The sequence below is a fragment of the Oryzias latipes genome, chromosome 2 (assembly GCF_053564925.1).
Source record: "Oryzias latipes strain Hd-rR chromosome 2, Olatipes_Hd-rR_3.1".
Taxonomy (NCBI): Eukaryota; Metazoa; Chordata; class Actinopteri; order Beloniformes; family Adrianichthyidae; genus Oryzias; species Oryzias latipes.
This window is the reverse complement of record NC_136238.1, coordinates 48,614,776-48,635,284: the sequence shown is the minus strand read 5'-3', so window position 1 is coordinate 48,635,284 and position 20,509 is coordinate 48,614,776. Positions and strand designations below refer to the sequence as shown.

At 43.8% G+C, this 20,509-nt stretch overlaps 2 protein-coding genes across 2 annotated transcripts in view; both read left to right on the top strand.

The window, feature by feature from the left end:
- LOC144989034 (NLR family CARD domain-containing protein 3-like) overlaps nt 1–20,509 on the top strand; it is a 242,440-nt gene that overhangs the window by 106,277 nt on the left and 115,654 nt on the right. The gene's annotated exons all lie outside the window — the stretch shown is intronic.
- The window catches only part of LOC144989048 (uncharacterized), a 42,300-nt gene that overhangs the window by 3,258 nt on the left and 18,533 nt on the right, over nt 1–20,509 (top strand). Inside the window, exon 2 of the mRNA XM_078940824.1 lies at nt 16,771–17,256. The gene's annotated coding sequence lies outside the window, so the exon portion shown is untranslated. The remainder of the gene's footprint in view (nt 1–16,770; nt 17,257–20,509) is intronic.

The window sequence follows — 20,509 nt, the reverse complement described above, 5'->3', positions numbered from 1 at the left end:
CGTCCTCTTTTCCTGGACATGTCCTCTTTTTTGATACTTATATAATAAAATAACATTGAACATAGATGAAATGTAATCATATTTGCTTTATGTACGCAGCTCTGAACACCAATTACTCTCGATGAAATATCTCACAAACTCACTTCACTCCTCTTTTTTACAAACTCAAATCTGGTCACCCTACTGACAGTTATAGTTTCATGTTATATTGATGTAGCAACATAAGTATGTCTTAATTTCAACCTATTTAATTTATTGTGTCTAGATATCACTGGATGCAAGAAAGTGCCAACCTGAAAGCTTTCTCCTGCAGTTGTGTGGCTGCTAAAGGATTCTGCAATCACATAGTTGCCATCCTGTTCCAGACCGCACATTATTCACAGCTGGGTCTGCAGGCTGCTCCACCCCCCCGGCCTGCACGAGTGGCTTGCAAAGATGGCACAGACCAAGAGCCCAGGTGGGTTTGTGATCAAATTATCATTATGATTTAAGAACGGATGTGTATCCATAACAACTGTAATTTATTATTAAAACACCCCAAGTAGTTACTACAGACTGTAATTGCTTTTTGCCTTTTACTTCTAAGGGAATCCATCCTGAACCGGTTAGTGAGCTGATGGTGCAAAAGCCCAAAACAGTTGGCAGGGATGGTCAGAGGTCCACACTGTACAAGGCATATACAGGTGATTAATTTAACTTTTTGTTGCTTTGTGAGCAAGTTAAGTTGTTTTTCTTGATGTTATGACTAACCAAATTATGGTTACAGCAGATATAATGAATTCAATTTAAATTTAGTTATGCACTTATGTCTAACTTTTGTGTTTTGTTTCTTTTGTGTAGGACCACAGCCAGATCCATATCTGATGGCATCTGGAAGCAGATTATGCCAGGTGCAGCCCCAACCTCTCATGGCTGTGTTGGATGGGTTTCTGAGATGGAATGAAAGAGAACTTGGATATATATTATGGCAAATACATGAATGCTTACCTTAAATTACACTTATCTTGTCTTTAACAAACAGTTCAGCCTTCTGCCTTACTGTTGATGATCTGTAATGTTATTTTTTATTGTAAATCTTTGATGTTATTCGAGTTGTGATTAATCAGTTGATGTTACGCATACCAAAAAATTAAATGAGGCACAATTTTGACCAAAATTGTTTTATTTGTTCATCTAATTTTTTGTGAAGTCAAAGTCACATTTCAACAGAAAAATATTACGAATACAACAATTTTATTTAATTAGATTTTAAGAATATGTGGGAACACTAAATTTTTCCATACTATTTGCACATTATACATTATATACATACCAAACATTAATTCACTCTTCAAAACAAAAGTCCATGATCATTTGCCAAAACACGGCAGTTTAGCCAGATCTGATTCACACTGCCCATCAGTGTGAAAAGGACTTTATCCTACTGATCACTCTTTCCACTATATATAATTCTGAGGCGGGCAATGGACGGGTTTTTTCCGTTTCATCCTTGCTGATGGAGCTGAACACTTAAAAGGTGGAATGATGAGCTTAGATCCAATGTCAGTAAGGAGGTCTTGAACGATGAACTCTTTGTCCGCAAAGACATTGTCTCCTGGCTCCAGCAAGGGAACTTGGCTTCTAAGTCATGGATGTAATCAAAGCCTCATCCAGAGCACCTGTGAAGATAAAGAAATTAAAAATCAGTCTTAACATATTTTTGCTACCTTTCAACACAACACAGTAATCATGTTTGGAAAAGTATGTTAATTATTTAATTACAAATACATTTCATTTATTTTTGTTAATGACACAAAAATACTCAAAATTAATTAAATAGCGACTCGTCGCATTTCGGGCAGATACTCGGCAGAATTGCAGGTTACTCCCCTAGGGCGGGTCTGTTAATTAACCCACCTGCTTAGCGTCCTATTTAAGTCAGGTGTACAATTGTTCATTCTCTCTTACCTTCAGCGCTCATTCTTTGCCGGTCTCAATGCCCGCGGGTCTCCGTCTCTTTCGGCGTCTTGCTGTGTTCCCACCGTTCTTCGGCTGGATGATCCCCGTTTTTATGATGTGGGGTTTTCGTTTCGCCGCGTCTGCTCTGCTTGCAGTGATCCGCGGGCGGCTGTCGGCGCACAGCGCGTATGTTTCGCCGCGGTCGCGTGCATCTGCAGGGGGGGTGTGCTTTCCGCGATGTTCGGGATGTCCGTGGCCCCCGATCAGGAGCAGTCCGGGTCTTCTCGTCTGCCGTGGTCGGCCGACTTTCTGCGGTGAGCGGCAATCAGTCCTTTCCCGTGTAGTTTTCTAAGGGTGCGTTTTTCTTCCTGTTTACTTCGGTGACGTCACGCCCTAAGGACCCTGGGAATTGTAGTTTTGCTCCGGGTCCTTCTTGATGCACTTCTGATTCCTTTTCTGCTGCGTAGTTCTGCGTCGTCCGGTTGTTGTTTTTTTCAGGGGTTGTGGGGTCCTTTCTGTGGTTGTGAAGGCTGGCAGTCCTCGTTTGGACAGGTCCTCATGCTGGCTGAATTTATTGTGGCTTTTAGCGTTTGTTTTCTGTTGCTGTTTTGTTCTTTGGGAGCTGTGTGTAAATCTTATCTTTAATTTGATGCTGGCTTTATTATTATGGCGGTTCTTCTGTTTGTTTTGTTCGTTGTTGTGGCTGCTGGTTAGTTAGAATGTGAATCAGTGTCTCTTGGACCCGTCTCGGCTCTGTGGACATTTTTCCCTATGATTGGTCTCTCTTATGCAGCGTCTATGGCTCATTTTATTCACTCAGCGATCCTCGTTCATTGCCCCCGCACATTCTGCATCTGGTTCTGCTCCGCCTGTTTTTTCCCTGCTCTGTGTACCCCAGTGGGTCCTGCCCTGTCCTCAGGGACTTGCGTCGGCCGCATTAGTGAGTGTGTCGGTCTCGTCGCGGCCTTGTTTTCTCGGCTGGGGGTAGTTCGGTCCTGGGCCGCGTGTTCCTGTTCTGGATTTTCGTTTTTTGCGTTTGATCTTTCCCTCTCTATGCCTGGAGTGGTTTTGTGATGACTGTTGTGTCTTCAGGCTCCCTCCACTTGTTCTCCTGTGTCTGCGCCTTCTGGTTTGGGGGAAAAGGATTTAAGAATAGTGGTTTGTGTTTGTCCGGCCGCCAGAATCTACAGCTCTGATGGTTCTTAAGGGGTCGTCCGGTTATTTCATCCTTGGAGATTATATTAAGGCTGTTTCAATATTGAATGATAGTATTGTGTCATCGGTTGACTTGGTTAATTAACACCTTGAGCAACTTCTACCCTGACCATAGGAAATATATCACTTGCGCTCTCAAGCTTAGTTCAAGAGTTAAATCTTGTGTCCACAAGTCAGTCTTCGGTCTGCCTTTTCTAAGCAGATGGCACTCTGCTAGATGCATCCCCATTTGGAGGCTTGTTATACTCCGCCTCTGAATGCTTAAGGTTCAGTCTAGCAAGAATAATATCAAAACCTATGATCCCTCATGGCTCTCAAGTTCTCTTTTGCAGTATCCAGTCGCCCTTGGCTAAATAAAAAATTTGAGAACCATTAATATCATATACAAGGCATCAAATCCAGCCGAGCTGTATTCCTCTGCTACGTGGGATGTTGACCTTCCTCATCTACAAATCTCCTTGGCTACTCTTCCCATCTACTACTCCTACTCCTCGATGGCCTCCTGAAGGTGCGTCCCTCTGAAACTGTCAAAGGTTACTTTTGTCATCATTGGAATATATAAAAAATTGGTGTTAAGATTTCGTGCAGGTCATATATTTCACTATTATTTCACTGTTGGAATTTGTAATTATGGTGGTTTCTAGGGTGCGATAAATCCACAATGGGTCTTTACCTTAACTATCTACTAAATTTCACTTTCTCAGATTTGTTTTTAAAAGCACTGTTATTTAATTTATCTCAATCATTTTGAAACTGATCAGTTTCTGGGTTATTTATATATTCTTGTCAAGACTAATACTGCTTTGTTTTTTATCTATGCATCGCATCCTGAGCCTGCGAACCCTTACGCCCCGATCAGCTTCTCCGTTTCCAGGAAATGATGTCACCCATGCATTCCCTGATCTGGTGCTGCAACGATGACTGCTCAACGTACCTATTGCTGCACTGAAAGTGAAGGGGTGGTGGACCTCCTCTGCGTTCCAAGGACACTTCTGGCTTGAATCAATCTATGTCAGCTGCAGAATGAGTGTGAAATTCTTGGATTATAAATGTTGAAAGAAAATTATTTGTCAGGTGGAAGCCTAAAAAAAAAAAAAAAAAAAAAAAAAAAAGAAATTATTAAGGATGTTCTGGGTTTGTATTGGTATGCGATGGAGCTACAAAAGTGGTTCGTAAGTTCATTTATATGTTAGTGTATCAATGACGCATAGTAATTCTAGCCGTTGAGCTCGTTCCTAATATTTAGATGGAACTCGATTTCGTGGAGTTTGAGGGCGTTTAATTGGTATGCCAAATGGGAGAAAACTTTGTGGCCGTTAAGCTCGTTGTGGTATTGTCGTTGGAGTTCGTAATAATGGAAGTTATTAAGCCTGCGTGAGTAGCATGCATAATGTGTATATAATGGCGTCGAGCCCGTCATAGTGTGATGGCAGCTTTGAATAATGGATTTTACTAAGCTTGTGTGAATATTATGCCAAATGAAATGTTTATGGCCGTTAACCCCGTCATAGTATGTGATGGAAGCTTCAAATATGGGGTTATTTCATTCATGGCATAGGATGTCATCGGGAGCATTGTATTGGATGTAAGTTTGTGTCTTCCTAGGGTCGTCCATGGCGGCTAGAATTATAGTTCCGCACAGCGTTTTGCTGAATCTAGCCACAGGGGTTGCAAGCCAGTAACTTCTGTGCCGGTCCCAAGCCCGGATAAATAGAGAGGGTTGCGTCAGGAAGGGCATCCGGCGTAAAAAATTGCCAAAATAACCATGCGAATCATCCACAACACTTTAGACATACCGGATCGGTCGAGGCCCGGGTTAACAACGACCGCCACCGATGCTGTTATCCTACAGGGTGTCGGTGGAAATTTGACTACTGTTGGTGGAAGAAAGAGGGGAGGCAGAAGGGCCCGTGGCCAGAGAGAGAAGGGAAAAGGCAGGAACATAGGTTTGAGAATAGGGACTCTTAACGTTGGCACAATGACAGGGAAAGGCAGAGAGCTGGCAGACATGATGGAGAGAAGGAAGGTAGATGTACTGTGTGTGCAGGAGACAAGGTGGAAGGGCAGCAAGGCACGTAGTATTGGAGGAGGATACAAACTGTTCTATCATGGTGTTGATAGGAAGAGAAACGGGGTAGGAGTGATTCTGAAGGGGGAGTTTGTAAACAGTGTTCTAGAGGTGAAAAGAGTCTCAGACAGGATGATGAGCCTAAAGTTAGAAATTGAAGGGGTGATGGTGAATGTAGTCAGTGGGTATGCGCCACAGGTTGGCTGTGAGTTAGAAGTGAAGGAGAGATTCTGGAGTGAGTTGGATGAGGTCATAGAGAGTTTTCCCAGAGGAGAGAGAGTTGTTATTGGAGCAGACTTTAATGGGCATGTTGGTGAGGGCAACAGAGGTGATGAGGAGGTGATGGGCAGGTTTGGTGTGAAGGAAAGGAATCTGGAGGGACAGATGGTGGTGGACTTTGCGAAGAGGATGGAAATGGCTGTAGTCAACACTTACTTCCAGAAGAGAGAGGAACATAGAGTGACATACAGAAGTGGAGGTAGGAGTACTCAGGTGGACTACATCCTATGTAGACGAGGTCATTTGAGAGAGGTTAATGACTGCAAAGTGGTGGTAGGAGAGAGTGTAGCCAGACAGCACCGCATGGTGGTGTGTAAGATGACTCTGGAGGTCAGGAATAAGAAGAGAGGGAAAACAGAAAAGAAGACCAAGTGGTGGAAGCTACAGAATGAAGAAACTTGTGAGGAATTTAGGCAGAAGTTGAGGCAGGTCCTGGGTGGTCAGGATGAGCTTCCAGAGGACTGGGAAACTACAGCAGAGATTATCAGGGAAACAGGTAGGAAGGTGCTAGGTGTGTCATCTGGAAAGAGGAAAGACGGTAAAGAGACTTGGTGGTGGAATGAGGAAGTACAGGAATGCGTCCAGAGGAAGAGGTTGGCTAAAAGGAAGTGGGATGTAGAAAGGACTGAGGAAGGTAGACAGGAGTACAAGGAAGCGCAGCGTAAAGTGAAGAGAGAGGTGGCAAAGGCCAAACAGAAAGCTTACGATGAGCTATATGACAGGTTAGACACAAAGGAAGGAGAGAAGGACTTGTACAGGCTAGCCAGACAGAGAGACAGAGATGGGAAGGACGTGCAACAGATAAGGGTGATTAAGGACAGAGATGGAAAGGTGCTAACAACCCAAGAGAGTGTACAGAAAAGATGGAAGGAGTATTTTGAGGAGCTGATGAACGAGGAAAATGACAGGGAAAGAAGGGAGGAAGATGTGGTTGTTGTGGAGCAGGAAGTAGCAGAGATTGGAAAGGATGAGGTTAGGAAGGCTCTGAAAAGGATGAAGAGCGGAAAGGCCGTTGGTCCTGATGACGTTCCTGTGGAGGTATGGAAGTGCTTAGGAGAGACAGCAGTGGAATTTCTAACAAGGTTGTTCAATAGGATTTTAGAGAGTGAGAAGATGCCTGAGGAATGGAGGAGAAGCGTTCTGGTCCCGATCTTTAAGAACAAGGGTGACACGCAGAACTGCAGCAACTATAGAGGAATAAAGTTGATGAGCCACACAATGAAGCTGTGGGAAAGAGTAGTGGAAGCCAGGCTTAGGAAGAAGGTGGAGATTTGTGAGCAGCAGTATGGTTTCATGCCCCGTAAGAGCACCACTGATGCCATTTTTGCTTTGAGAATGTTGATGGAAAAGTACAGAGAAGGTCAGAAGGAGCTGCATTGTGTGTTCGTAGATTTAGAGAAGGCGTATGACAGGGTGCCGAGGGAGGAGCTGTGGTACTGTATGAGGTCGTCTGGAGTGGCAGAGAAGTATGTCAGAGTAGTTCAGGACATGTATGAGAGAAGTATGACGGTGGTGAGATGTGCTGTAGGTCAGACAGAGGAGTTCAAGGTGGAGGTGGGACTACACCAAGGATCAGCTTTGAGTCCTTTTTTGTTTGCTATGCTGATGGACAGGCTGACAGACGAGGTAAGACAGGAATCTCCCTGGACAATGATGTTTGCGGATGACATTGTAATTTGCAGTGAGAGTAGAGAGCAGGTGGAGGAACAGCTAGAGAGGTGGAGGTTTGCTCTGGAAAGAAGAGGCATGAAGGTCAGTCGTAGTAAGACAGAATACATGTGTCTGAACGAGAGGGATCAAGGTAGAAGCGTTAGGTTACAGGGGGCTGAGGTGAAGAAGGTGCAGGAGTTTAAGTACTTGGGGTCAACAGTTCAGTGTGATGGGGAGTGTGGAAAAGAGGTGAAGAGGCGAGTGCAGGCAGGTTGGAGCGGGTGGAGGAAAGTGTCAGGAGTGTTGTGTGACAGAAGAGTGCCAGCAAGACTCAAAGGAAAGGTGTACAAGACAGTGGTGAGACCAGCTCTGCTCTATGGGTTAGAGACGGTAGCAGTGAGACAGAGACAAGAGGCTGAGATGGAGGTAGCGGAGATGAAGATGTTGAGGTTCTCCTTAGGAGTGACCAGGTTAGACAGGATAAGGAACGAGTACATCAGAGGGACGGCTCATGTTGCCTGTGTCAGCGACAAAGTCAGAGAAGCCAGACTGAGATGGTTTGGACATGTTCAGAGGAGGGATAGTGGATATATTGGCAGAAGGATGTTGGAGATGGAGCTGCCTGGCAGGAGGGCAAGAGGACGGCCAAAGAGGAGATACATGGATGTCTTAACAGAGGACATGAAGTTGGCTAATGTTAGGGTAGAAGATGTCCATGATAGAGTGAGGTGGAAAAGGATGATTCGCTGTGGCGACCCCTGATGGGAAAAGCCGAAAGAGAAAGAAGACAGCGTTTTGCGGACGTGGGCTTTACGTTCTAAGATCAGGTAGGAGTACTTCTTATGTCGGCTCCCATTTCATTTCTTTCCCTCTCTCTTTGAGGTAGTATTCTCCCCTGGTGAATGGGAGCGGCCCAACGGTCAATGGTGCCGGGGTAAACACATAGCAGATACACTAGATAGCATGTTCCCTTCGTAGAGTGGTTCTCGAACGGGAGCGGCCCAACGGTCAATGGTGCCGGGTAAACACATAGCAGATACACTAGATAGCATGTTCCCTTCGTAGAGTGGTTCTCGAAGGGAGCGGCCGAACGGTCAATGGTGCCGGGTAAACACATAGCAGGTACACTAGATAGCATGTTCCCTTCGTAGAGTGGTTCTCGAACGGGAGCGGCCAAACGGTCAATGGTGCCGGGTAAACACATAGCAGATACACTAGATAGCATGTTCCCTTCGTAGAGTGGTTCTCGAAGGGAGCGACCCAAACGGTCAATGGTGCCGGGTAAACACATAGCAGATACACTAGATAGCATGTTCCCTTCGTAGAGTGGTTCTCGAAGGGATCGGCCAAACGGTCAATGGTGCCGGGTAAACACATAGCAGATACACTAGATAGCATGTTCCCTTCGTAGAGTGGTTCTCGAAGGAAGCGGCCCAACGGTCAATGGTACCGGGTAAACACATAGCAGTCATACTGGAAAATGAAATGAAATGAAGTGAAAATGGAATGCAGCCAAAAAACACACCTCATCTTATTTACACACTGATTATACATTCACATTTTCTTCTTCTGGATGATCTTGGCGTTGGGGGTTTTTGTTACCCTAAAGCGTAAGGAAAATAATTATCTTAAGAGAAGTCCTTCCTCAAGTAGAAGCCGCGAATGATGAGTATAAAATGCATGGTGTTTAAATTGAATCAGGTTGTGTAATCTTGTTGGCTCCCCTCCAGTCTTCTTTTTCTCTCTCTCTCTTCAGATAGTATGCTCCCCTGGTGAACGGGAGCGGCCCAACGGTCAATGGTGCCGGGTAAACACATAGCAGATACACTAGATAGCATGTTCCCTTCGTAGAGTGGTTTTCGAAGGGAACGGTCAATGGTGCCGGGTAAACACATAGCAGATACACTAGATAGCATGTTCCCTTCGTAGAGTGGTTCTCGAAGGGAGCGGCCAAACGGTCAATGGTGCCGGGTAAACACATAGCAGATACACTAGATAGAATGTTCCCTTCGTAGAGTGGTTCTCGAAGGGAGCGGCCAAACGGTCAATGGTGCCGGGTAAACACATAGCAGATACACTAGATAGCATGTTCCCTTCGTAGAGTGGTTCTCGAAGGGAGCGGCCAAACGGTCAATGGTGCCGGGTAAACACATAGCAGATACACTAGATAGCATGTTCCCTTCGTAGAGTGGTTCTCGAAGGGAGCGGCCCAACGGTCAATGGTGCCGGGTAAACACATAGCAGATACACTAGATAGTATGTTCCCTTCGTAGAGTGGTTCTCGAAGGGAGCGGCCAAACGGTTAATGGTGCCGGGTAAACACATAGCAGATACACTAGATAGCATGTTCCCTTCGTAGAGTGGTTCTCGAAGGGAGCGGCCAAACGGTCAATGGTGCCGGGTAAACACATAGCAGTCATACTGGAAAATGAAATGAAATGAAATGAAATGAAATGAAGTGAAAATGGAATGCTGCCGAAAACACACCTCATCTTATTTACACACTGATTATACATTATACATTCACATTTTCTTCTTCTTCTGGATGATCTTGGTGTTGGGGGTTGTTACCCGAAAGTGTATGGAAAAATAATTGTCTCAAGGAATTGAACGGAGCCTTATGCCAAAACGAAGTTGTGAATCAAATTGTGAATGTCATCCTAAAGATGTTGTGAAAACCTAAAGATGTCGTGAAATAAATGTTCTTCTGCAAGAGTTGTCTGACTGAAATAGCGACTCGTCGCATTTCGGGTAGATACTCGGCAGAATTGCAGGTTACTCCCCTAGGGCGGGTCTGTTAATTAACCCACCTGCTTAGCGTCCTATTTAAGTCAGGTGTACAATTGTTCATTCTCTCTTACCTTCAGCGCTCATTCTTTGCCCCTCCCTCCTCCCCGGCTTCCACCTGTGGGCTCCGTTACGGGGGTTGTTACCCGAAAGTGTATGCAAAAATAATTGTCTCAAGGAATTGAACGGAGCCTTATGCCAAAACGAAGTTGTGAATCAAATTGTGAATGTCATCCTAAAGATGTTGTGAAAACCTAAAGATGTCGATGTCGATATGTAAATAATAATTTGTTCAGGTAGAAATGCATTTATCCAATAACGGTACACATGAGTACACATGAACAACCTTACCTGCACGTGGGTGTGTCAAGTAGTCGTGATCCATCTTTACTGCCTTAGCTTAGCCACCATGTCGCTATCTTCACAGCACAGCTGCATAGACTGATGTTTGAGGTTCTGTCATATACTGACTCCCTTCTAAAAGGAGCAGTAAAGTTTTTCCAAGGGAAAATACTCGGGACGACACCACTCTTCAGGCGACGAACGACGCAGCCGCACCACAATCCGGAGTGAAGTTTTAGTAAGTAGTGCCGGCAGCAGAGGGTGCTACCTGTGTTTACATTAAAACTATGCCCTTCCTCTCTTCGGATCGCCTATATCCATTTGGGTTTCAGGTTTGGATCCATAGGAAAATAATGAAATGTTTTTGGTTGGAAGACGAACAGCCTAGAACACAACAGAAACCGCAACTCTTCGACTCTGCCATTCTTCATATGTGCCGCTATGCTAACAGGAAGTTGTTTTACACGTCATTGACGTATTTCCGGTCGAAAAATGCGGAAGTGTGAAAAAGGTCTATAAGACCTGCTCAGAGGTAGCGAGACAATGTTCATTTGAAAGAATGTCCTTGTGGGTTTATTGTTTTTCCAGGGATAACTGGACAGACATATTTCCCCCTCAGGAGTATTTATGGGAGAGAGCAGAAAAGGCTCCTCATCAGGAACTCTCTGTTGAAACTGAAACAGCTTTTACAGTCCCTGACAAAAGTCTTGTCGCTTATCCATTTTGTAGAAACAAAAGCATATAACCTCACTTTTAATGAATCCGTTGGTTTTAGAAATGTCTAAAACCCTCCCAAATTATGTTCAATATACTAAAATAAAATTGCTTCACTGCAGATAGATTGATCATTTAATGAACACAGAAAGGTCACATTTTGGCAAGACAAAAGTTTTGTTGTCTACAGAGAGTATAGAGAAAATTTAACAAATAATTTACTCCAAAAACAAAAATATGTTGCATAACATCAGTGAATTAAGTGGTGCTACTGTGAGATCCATATTTAATATCTTGTATGACTTCCATGAGCTTGAAGGACAGCATCCATGCGGTTTGACAATGATTCCTACAATTTATGGATGAAGTCATCAGGAATAGCAAAGAAAGCAGTCTTCCATGCCTCCCAGAGTTCATCCAGATTCTTTGGTTTGGTCTTCCATGCTTCCTCTTTCATTCTACCCCAGACATGCTCAATGATGTTCATGTCTGCTGACTGGGCTGGCCAGTCCTGGAGCACCTTGATCTTCTTGACCTTGAGGAACTTTGATGTAGAGATGGAAGTATGCCATGGAGCCCCATCCTGCTGCAGAATTGGACCCCTTTTATGGTTGGGAATGGAAGAGGTAGCTAATTCTTCTTGATATTTTAGGCTATTGATATTGCCTTCCACCCTGCAAATGTTTTGCACCCCCCCCGTACTGGATGGAACCCCAGACCACCAAACTTAACTGTTTTCTGGGTGAATCTTGGGTCCATGCGGGCTCCAGTTGGTCTCCTGTGATGTAATTCAGCTGAAGACTCATCTGAGAAATCCACCTTCTGCCACTTTTCCAGCGTCCATCCTTTTAGCAGGCTGTGGGCCTTGGCAAATGCCACACATTTGTTCAATTGCCTTTTGTTTACTGCTGGTTTCTGGGCACTGATTGGACCATGGAGGCCATTTTGAGACAGAATTCTAGAAACTGTTCTGGTTGACACAGGGACTTGAGGTGACCAGGCCTGGTGGAGCTCTGCTGCAGTGGAAAAGGGGCTGGCCTTGGATTTTCCAACCAACAAACGGTCCTCCCCAGCAGTTGTGGGCTTGTCAAAAACATCTCCAGACTCTTCAAATCTTTTTCTTATATGTACTTGACACACGACACATTGAAGGTGTCAGCCACCTCAGCAGTGGATCTGGTCTTCAGCCTCTTGATAATCAACGCTTTGGTCTCATGATGAATCTTAGGCATGTTGTCAGAGGTCAAGTCAGGCCTCCTCATTCACAGAGTGTATTATGTAAACCTTACAAAATGCTACTTTTTTCAAAGGTGACGCTAAACTTTCACTGGATTATGGTTGGTATTGATGTTCATGATCATCAATATTTCAATGTTAAATCTCACTTGTAGAATCTGTCTGATTGATTATATTTCAGACAAAACATGTTATTTCTGGTAGTTTATTATGGAATGAACAGACATGCAATCTAAATTAGGGTTGTGCCGATGGACGATGATATCGTCCATCGTTATGGGTGACTGACATCCCGATGGAGAGACCACCATCGTGATGCCACGCCCCCGCCACGTTGCGCGTCGACCCCATAAGGCGCGGTTACATGTAAAAAATATCTTGATGGGATCAATGGTCGGATTAGAATCCAAGCGTGTACATGGGCCCAGAAAAATGTTTTCAGAATATAAAAACGTTCACTAAGGTCACACTTTCCGTCGGAATAAATCATTCGCACATGCGCAGTAGGGTTTGAAAACCGGAAGGATATAAATTCCGCAGAGCGGCTTTTTTTTCCAAACTTTATTGAATGTAACAATTCAATACAAAACTATGTTAAACAGCGCCGAGCGGCTATATATATTGACATGTCAGCTCGGTAAAATACGAGACGATCTTCTAAACGTGCTTTTAATAATGTTACGGTTATTATCAAACACATGTTCGCTCATCATTTGAATTTTAATCCGTGTGGTCAGTGCTTTTTCTGAACGAAGCAAGGATTAGCAGTATGCTAACACGGGCTAACAACATTAGCTTTGGGTGGCGCTGCATCCTGTGAATAACATCAGCCTTTATTTAGTCGGGACACGACTGGAAACACAAATCCACGTGATTGTTTGAATGTTTTCTAAGGACTGAGCGACATTTCTGCTTTGAAGCTCAAACCGTTGTGTCTGCTGACGATCCGAGCTGTGCTCAGACACACACTTTTAGACCCGGTTCTGAGTTCGGTTGCTTGTACCCCTAGAGATGCGTGACGGATCGCAGTCTTAAATCTCCCACACATACCGCTCATGTACCCCCCCCCCCCTCCCATCAAACACAAAGCTGTAAGTCCGCGCTCCGCCGGTCCACTTCGCTAGTTAAGTGCGGGAGCGGACCACTTCTTTTCTATTTTGTTTGTTACTTTTTTTGTTAAAGTCACTTCTCTCAGTTTATACTGGATCATCGCGAATTAACCATTAGTTGGGAAATAAAATGAAAAAAGCAAAATAACGAATAGCAGTTATATAAGAACGAAAAATGTAAATATGCCCCCCCAACACCCCCCCCCCCCCCACGACGATGTCATCGTCCATCCCGATGGTTGACGGCAAACATCGTCAACGGCCAATTTAGGGGACATCGCCTAATCTAAATGAATACATTTGTACATCAAATAACAATATAGGGCTTGCAATAACTCATTTATTTCAGAGCATAGTCCATGTTATTTGATGATGGGTAACAGTGACATGACTTCCACACTCACTTGCTATCTTGCGTTTCTTCGGTGCTGCCATTTCTGGTGACTCGTGGTAAATATTCTTCTTTGCTTAATTTTGTTTGGTGGACAAACACCTTTATGTAACCGACTCCATCTAGTGTTGAAACTGAGAAGTGCATGTGCGGGCCATATTCAATTATTTTTTCAAAATTTGCTGCTGGCCAATAAAAACAGAGCCGCGGGCCGCATTTTGGACACCCCTGCATTAAAGTCATGAAAAGAGCCGAAAACCCTGCTCGCATTGAGCTAGCTAGCATGCTAACACAGGAGAACAATGGTGATAGTTTGTCAAGCAACATCTTAATTTCTAACATCTTTTTTCACTAGCAGCTACTGGTGGAGCTCCTCATCTGACTGTGCTGGCGTCCTACATAAAGTACACGTTTGATCATTTAATGTAGCAAAATATTTGAAATACATGAGAGACTCACCCTTTGAAAGTGGTATGTTGATATAAGACTCTGTGTTATTCGGTAGCCAATGAGCTTCTGGATGTCGGGGCTGTCCCGCCTCTCCTCCCCTTGACTGACATGTCACTGTTTTTTTCATGTAGAAAGGTTTTAGAATCAAAACAGCAAAAAATGAAGGTGCAACTCAAAAAGACGATTTCAAAATAAACTGCAACTCAAAAACAGGATTTCAGAATGGCCAGAAAACAAATCGCCAACTGATAAATATGATTGTGCTTTGGGCAGTAGCGGTTTTAGGCACGGGCCATACGGGCGATCGCCCGGGGCGGAAAAATGACGGAGGGGCGGCGCCAGCGGCTCAGCCCTTGTAAAATACTTTATGCACCACTATTGGTTTTTTTTTATATCACGGAGTTTGTAACAGCCTGAAACCTGGCGGCGCACCCGCCCCGCAGCTGCGCTCCCTCCTGTCTTTGAGAAGTAGACGCAAATGTGTTTGAGAAGGAGAAGGGAGGGGGCGCGGGGTGAAGAAGGAGAAGGGAGGGGGCGCGGGGTGAAGGGTGCAGGTTGAGAGGTGAGCACGGAGCGCAAAACGCATACGCAAAACCTGGCTGGATCTTCTTCCAGGGGGGCGACGGTCACAGGCCAGGGCTCAGTGCTTGATGAAAAAAATAAAAACTGCGCCGCCATGTAGCGAATTGGCGCTCCTGGGTGCAGCTGCACGCGCTCCTGCTGGAAATGTGTGACGGAGGGGGGGGGCTCCGGGTATAAAAAAGGTATAAAAAATCATGCTTTTTGGGTTATTTTTGTGTGAAATGCCCAAATAAAAAATGGGAAAACAAAACAATGTTTTCACTAAGGTGACAGTTGGTTTAGTCGACAGACTTGATGCCTTTGTGAGGACATTTATGCTAAATGCAAAAACATCTGAAATATGGAGAAAAAAGGTCAAAGCTGGTGCCCAATTTAGAAAGAAAAGAAAAGAAGAAGAGGAGAAAAGAGACAAAGAAAAATGTATTATCGCATAGCTAGATGCATGTTTTCTAAATTCGAATGCTACCTGCCCTACAACAACAACAACGTTGCAGAGGAAAAATCTCTTGTTTGGTCTATCATGACCAAAACTGAAGTAGGCCCAAATATTGTAAATAACGTAATTTTTAAGATTTTCTTCTTAAACGTTTGCTCTGCCTTAACTTGTAACATTAGTTATGATTCGTGTGTGTCTTCTCTGCTGTATCACAAAGTTTTTGTTGTGTTTTACTGCTGCTGCTGCTGCTGCTGCTGCTGTTGCTGTTACCTTTTCAAAACTCCAGTTGATCAAGTCATACCTGAGATCACCAAAGTCTCAGGAGCAACTCACTAACCTGCTGTTGTTAGTATCAATCATTCAGAGGGGGGAGCAGATTTCATATGATGACGTTATTGGCAAGCTTGCATCAAGGAAGGCCACAAAGGTTAGGTTTTAGTTAGTGTTTTCTGTTCTTAGTGCTGCAGTTACATTTATTCTAGTGTGTTATTAGTGTGATTTGTAGTTTATAAGATTTATTTTAGATTATTTATTTGTGTTTGATTAAATATTTCCTAACTGTATTTTTGCCATGGTGATAGTCTTTTAATTTTTATGTTCCGATAACTGTTATAATGCAGTGCAGAATTCTGATAAACATCTTTTTTTATATCAATTTCTTAGTTTCAGTTACAGTAAATGGACAAAGTGACTCTATTGGGGGGGGGGGGGGGGGGGGGTCTCGCCCGGGGAGTAATTCAGGGTAGAACCGCCACTGGCTTTGGGTTATAGCTTTTGGTGGCAAATTATAGCTTTTGGTTCTCAATTTATGCATTTACAGCCTTGGCTGAGGCCCTGCTGTGGAGGTGCCCACACTGGGCTGTGCAGCTGACCCTGGTGCAGTGTGGTGTGGTTTAGACCAGGCCTTAGACCAGACACACATACACACACACACACTGAAGGAGGAAGGTTTGGGGGAAGAGAAGGAGGGAGGTAAGAATGTGTGCCCTGTGTAGGCTACCGCACTTTGGTGGGACACAGCCTGGGTATATATATGTACATATAGGCAGGCAGGCAGGCAAAGGTGGAGCCTTCAGCCCACTTTCTTCATGGGTGTCAGGCTCATGGCTACCAGAAAGGTGACAAAGTGTCTGCAGTCTGTTTATTACTGGACAATATAGAATATTCTGAAAAGCCTCACGTGCAGCTACAGAGTGGTCCACTGCAGAGGAATCAACACCCCCCCCCCCAACACACGTGTGTGCGCTCCTTCCTCCTACACACGCAGCGCACGGACACACACACACACACACGCATAGTCATTCTACAACACCTATATAGTTAGTTCATTATGTAGATAGTTAGTAGTTACTGTTATCTGTTAATAAAAGATACTTTGTTTTAATTGTATTCATGTGTAAAGCGACCACCAGGGGATTTTGTTTTCTTTTGAGGGGGGCCTGCGGTTAACCGTGACACCGCGCCCGCTGCTGGTTCATCACTGTGGTGATAAAAAATCCCACACCATCACAGCTCTATCCAAAAGCCCTGTAAACGAATAAAATTCTCCTTGTTGTGTTTGTGTTCCCTGCAGTCCTCCCCCAGCATTGGATGACTGAAGAGGAAGATCAATGGAACCAGCAGAGGAACTTCAGAGTGGAACAGGAGGAACTAGAACCTCCACAGATTAAAGAGGAACCAGAACCTCCTCAGATTAAAGAGGAACAGGAGGAACCAGAACCTCCACAGATTAAAGAGGAACAGGAGGAACCAGAACCTCCACAGATTAAAGAGGAACCAGGGGAACTCTGCATCAGTCAGGATGAAGATCATCTTCATCTGAAGCAGGAGACTGATACCTTGATGGAGATTCCTACTTATGAGGAAGATGAGAACAGTGAAACAGATCTAAAGAATCAGCAGAGCTTTAATGTAACTGATAGTCAGGATGAAGAAGGAAACCAACATGAAGAATCAACACCAACCACAGATGAAGAGACAGACCCACAGAACAGAGATCAGAGGAAGAGGAGGGACAGAAGTCATGTCCAAAGTGTGGACAGTTCTCACATGTCAGCAGGTCAGTGTGACTCTGATCTTCATCTCCACACTATCGGTATGTTCACTTCAACAACGGTTCTATCTTGAGCTTCAAGCTCTCCAAACATGCAGTCCATCAACAGCGTGTCCTGGAAGAGTCTCTTCTGTCCCTTCCAGTTGAAAAGACAGTAGACATTGTTGGTCAGTGCAGCCCACAACATTCTTCAAATCAGATGTTCTTAGTCAGTCCCTCCAGCTAACGACAAACAGGAAACCTTAACAGATCAAAGAGAAAATTGTTAGCAGATAAAAAAGTCCAATCTGTTTTGTCGTCTGTGGTTCTAAGTTTGTAGTTCAGTTCTTTTCAGCAGATTTCTCTGTCAAACCCAAAATCCATCTAAACCTCTTTGATGTCTCCATGTCTCCAATTCCAGACATTCAGACAGATTCTATTTCCAAAACTACATTTCAAGCTAAAACCCAAAGACAGGGTCCTGCTCATGGATCTGCAGACAGAAAAGATTCAAACCTGAACACATCAGTGAAAAACTGCTTAGTGTCAGAATTGTTCTCCATCTTTCCTCCAGTGCAGCTTCATCTTCAAATCAATTCAATTCAATTGTTTATTTCAAATCAAAACAAAAATTACATAAAATAAAATAAGTCAATACAAGACTTTGAAAATTTTATTTGAAAGGGGATTATGCCAAAAACAGTGCAAACTGAGGATGATGAAGGTGCAGGTAGTGGGCTGGTGACTGACTAGACATTGAAGTATAGTTTAAGGGGGGAGAAGTTAAAGGGTGTTCAAGAGTCTGACTGCAGAGGGAAAGAAACTGTTCTTGTGTCTTGAGGTTCTGGTCCTGATGGACCTTAGCCTCCTGCCTGAAGGGAGTAGTTCCAGTAGGTCATGTCCAGGGTGAGAAGGGGCGGCAGCTATCCGGCCTGCACGTCCCCGGGTTCTGGAGACATATAGTTCCTGGACAGATGGAAGGCTGCAGCCGATCACCTTCTCTGCTCAGCGCACAATATGCTGCAGCCTGTTAATGTCCCTGTTTGTGGTTCCAGCGTACCACACAGTGATAGAGGATGTGAGGATGGACTCTTCTATGATGGTCATGTAGAACTGCATGGTCTCCTGGCAGCCGTCTCCATTTACACCTCAAGAGATCACTTTTCATTAAAAGTCTTTTGAAATGTATTTGTAGTTCCCTCAGTTGTAGTGTGCTGTGATTGACAGCAGCAGATTCAAGCAGTTGAAATCACTGATTTGAGGTTGTAACTCTAATGAACACATGAAAATGGTAATTAATCAGTTGTGATTTTATTTGTCAAACTTTACAGCAGAAGATTTTCACACACAGATGCAGACTTTTGGTTTGCCACATTCTATTTTAAAAGTTCTCACATCAAATCTTTAAACTCGTCCATTTTGACAATTTTTTACCATCTGAGCTGCCAGCATCACCTCCAGGCTAACACACACATAAACACACCCACCAACACCACCACAGGCAACTTTCTGACCCCCATTGATGGTCCCAGACCTCGGTCCTGGAGGTGATTTCTAAATAAAGTAAATACAATAACAGACATGTAATGTAACTTTATTAGCAGCATATTCCTAACATTACACAGCTGCTGTTGGGCTAAAATAAGCCTCAGAGACTGTGTCAAACATTTACTATAGATGCCTGCATCTTTACTGTCAATATTGGCAAGAATCTAAAACATTCTATTTGTTTTCAGACTGTTTTCCTATTTGTAATTTCATATAAAAACTAATTACCTAGAGACAGAATCAGGTTAAAAATACATTTTCTGTCAATGCCACTGCCCCCTTTCTAGTAAATCTGTCCTTTTTATCTCAGCATGATTTAATTTGAGTATACAGTTTTATAACATTAAAGACCTGTTTGTACCATTTATGAATGATTTATCTGCAATTTCATTTCTTTAAAAAATAAAGAAAATCACTGTATTTAATTAAACAAATGTGATTTAAGTGACTTTTTTGTTTTATTTTCTGTCTTTTTAAACTATGCATTTCAACATTTCTGTAATGTGTAAATTCTTTATTGCTTTGACTAGAATGCTTGAATAAAATAAAAAATCAATCAATTAAAAATATTATTTTCCATTTTTAACTGGTTCAGATTACAAGTTAGGTCGGAGGTCGGCAACCCGCGGCTCAGGAGCCGCATGCGGCTCTTTAGCGCTGCCCTAGTGGCTCCCTGGAGCATTTTCAAAAATGTTTGAAAATGTAAAAAGATGGGGGAGAGAAATATATTTTTTGTTTTAATATGGTTTATGTAGGAGGAAAAACAAGACACAAACATTAGTAACGTTTTCCAACGCTGTAAGAATGATTAGAATAATTATTACATTTCAACATTTCTGTCATGGAAGATTTGCGTCATAGTCTGCGACACCCGTCTCTACCAGCAGGGCGGCGGACCGCTAGGCAGGTGGCTGATGGAAATCGAACCACCGTCAGTTCCGTGCATTGCTTTGTAACAATTCACCCTCCACTCAGCGAGGGGAACGTCACAACGCCGTTCTACGGCTGGGGCATTAAATATCAAGACAATCTGCTCTCTAATATGACCAAGAAAAAATCTCAAAAGTTTGTTTGTGCAGCCGTGTGTTGTGTACATTAAACATTCACCCAACACTCAAACATCAAAAACCCAATTTCCTCATATACACAATATATACAAAAAACCACAGTTCAAACCCAAGTCCCGCAGTTTTGCTAGCAAAAAAAAAGAAATGTTCTGGAGGATAAATGAGTGTTCGACAGTCTCATGGGAGGCCGCTCCGCCTCCCTCGCGGGAACGCATTCCACCCATCAAAGAAGCTGCACAGATCCTCGTACCGGACGATCCGAGCTCTTTGGGAAAATATATTCAGTAGGCAAATAATCCGAGTTGGGAAAGGTAATCCGTATGGGAGATCGCTTGCTCCTCCGCGCTTCTGCATCTCTGTCAGCTGTGCATCCCCCCCCCCGCGCTCCCGCGTCTTCTTACAAATAAAAGGTGTGTTGCCCTGTCACCTGGCTGTCACCTGTCAGCTGGTACCGTTCAACCAATGGGGTGACGACAAATACAACACATGACGACAAAGTTTTATTACAATAAAACTTTTGAATAAATAACCAAGTTTTCAATCTTTACGTCATGCGCTGAAACTGATCTGTAGTGGCAACCATTACAGCTTGATGAAGTTGAAAGCAAATATTCTGATCTCCTGCTACAACACAGTCTGATGGCTGTCCAGGGGGGACGATTTGC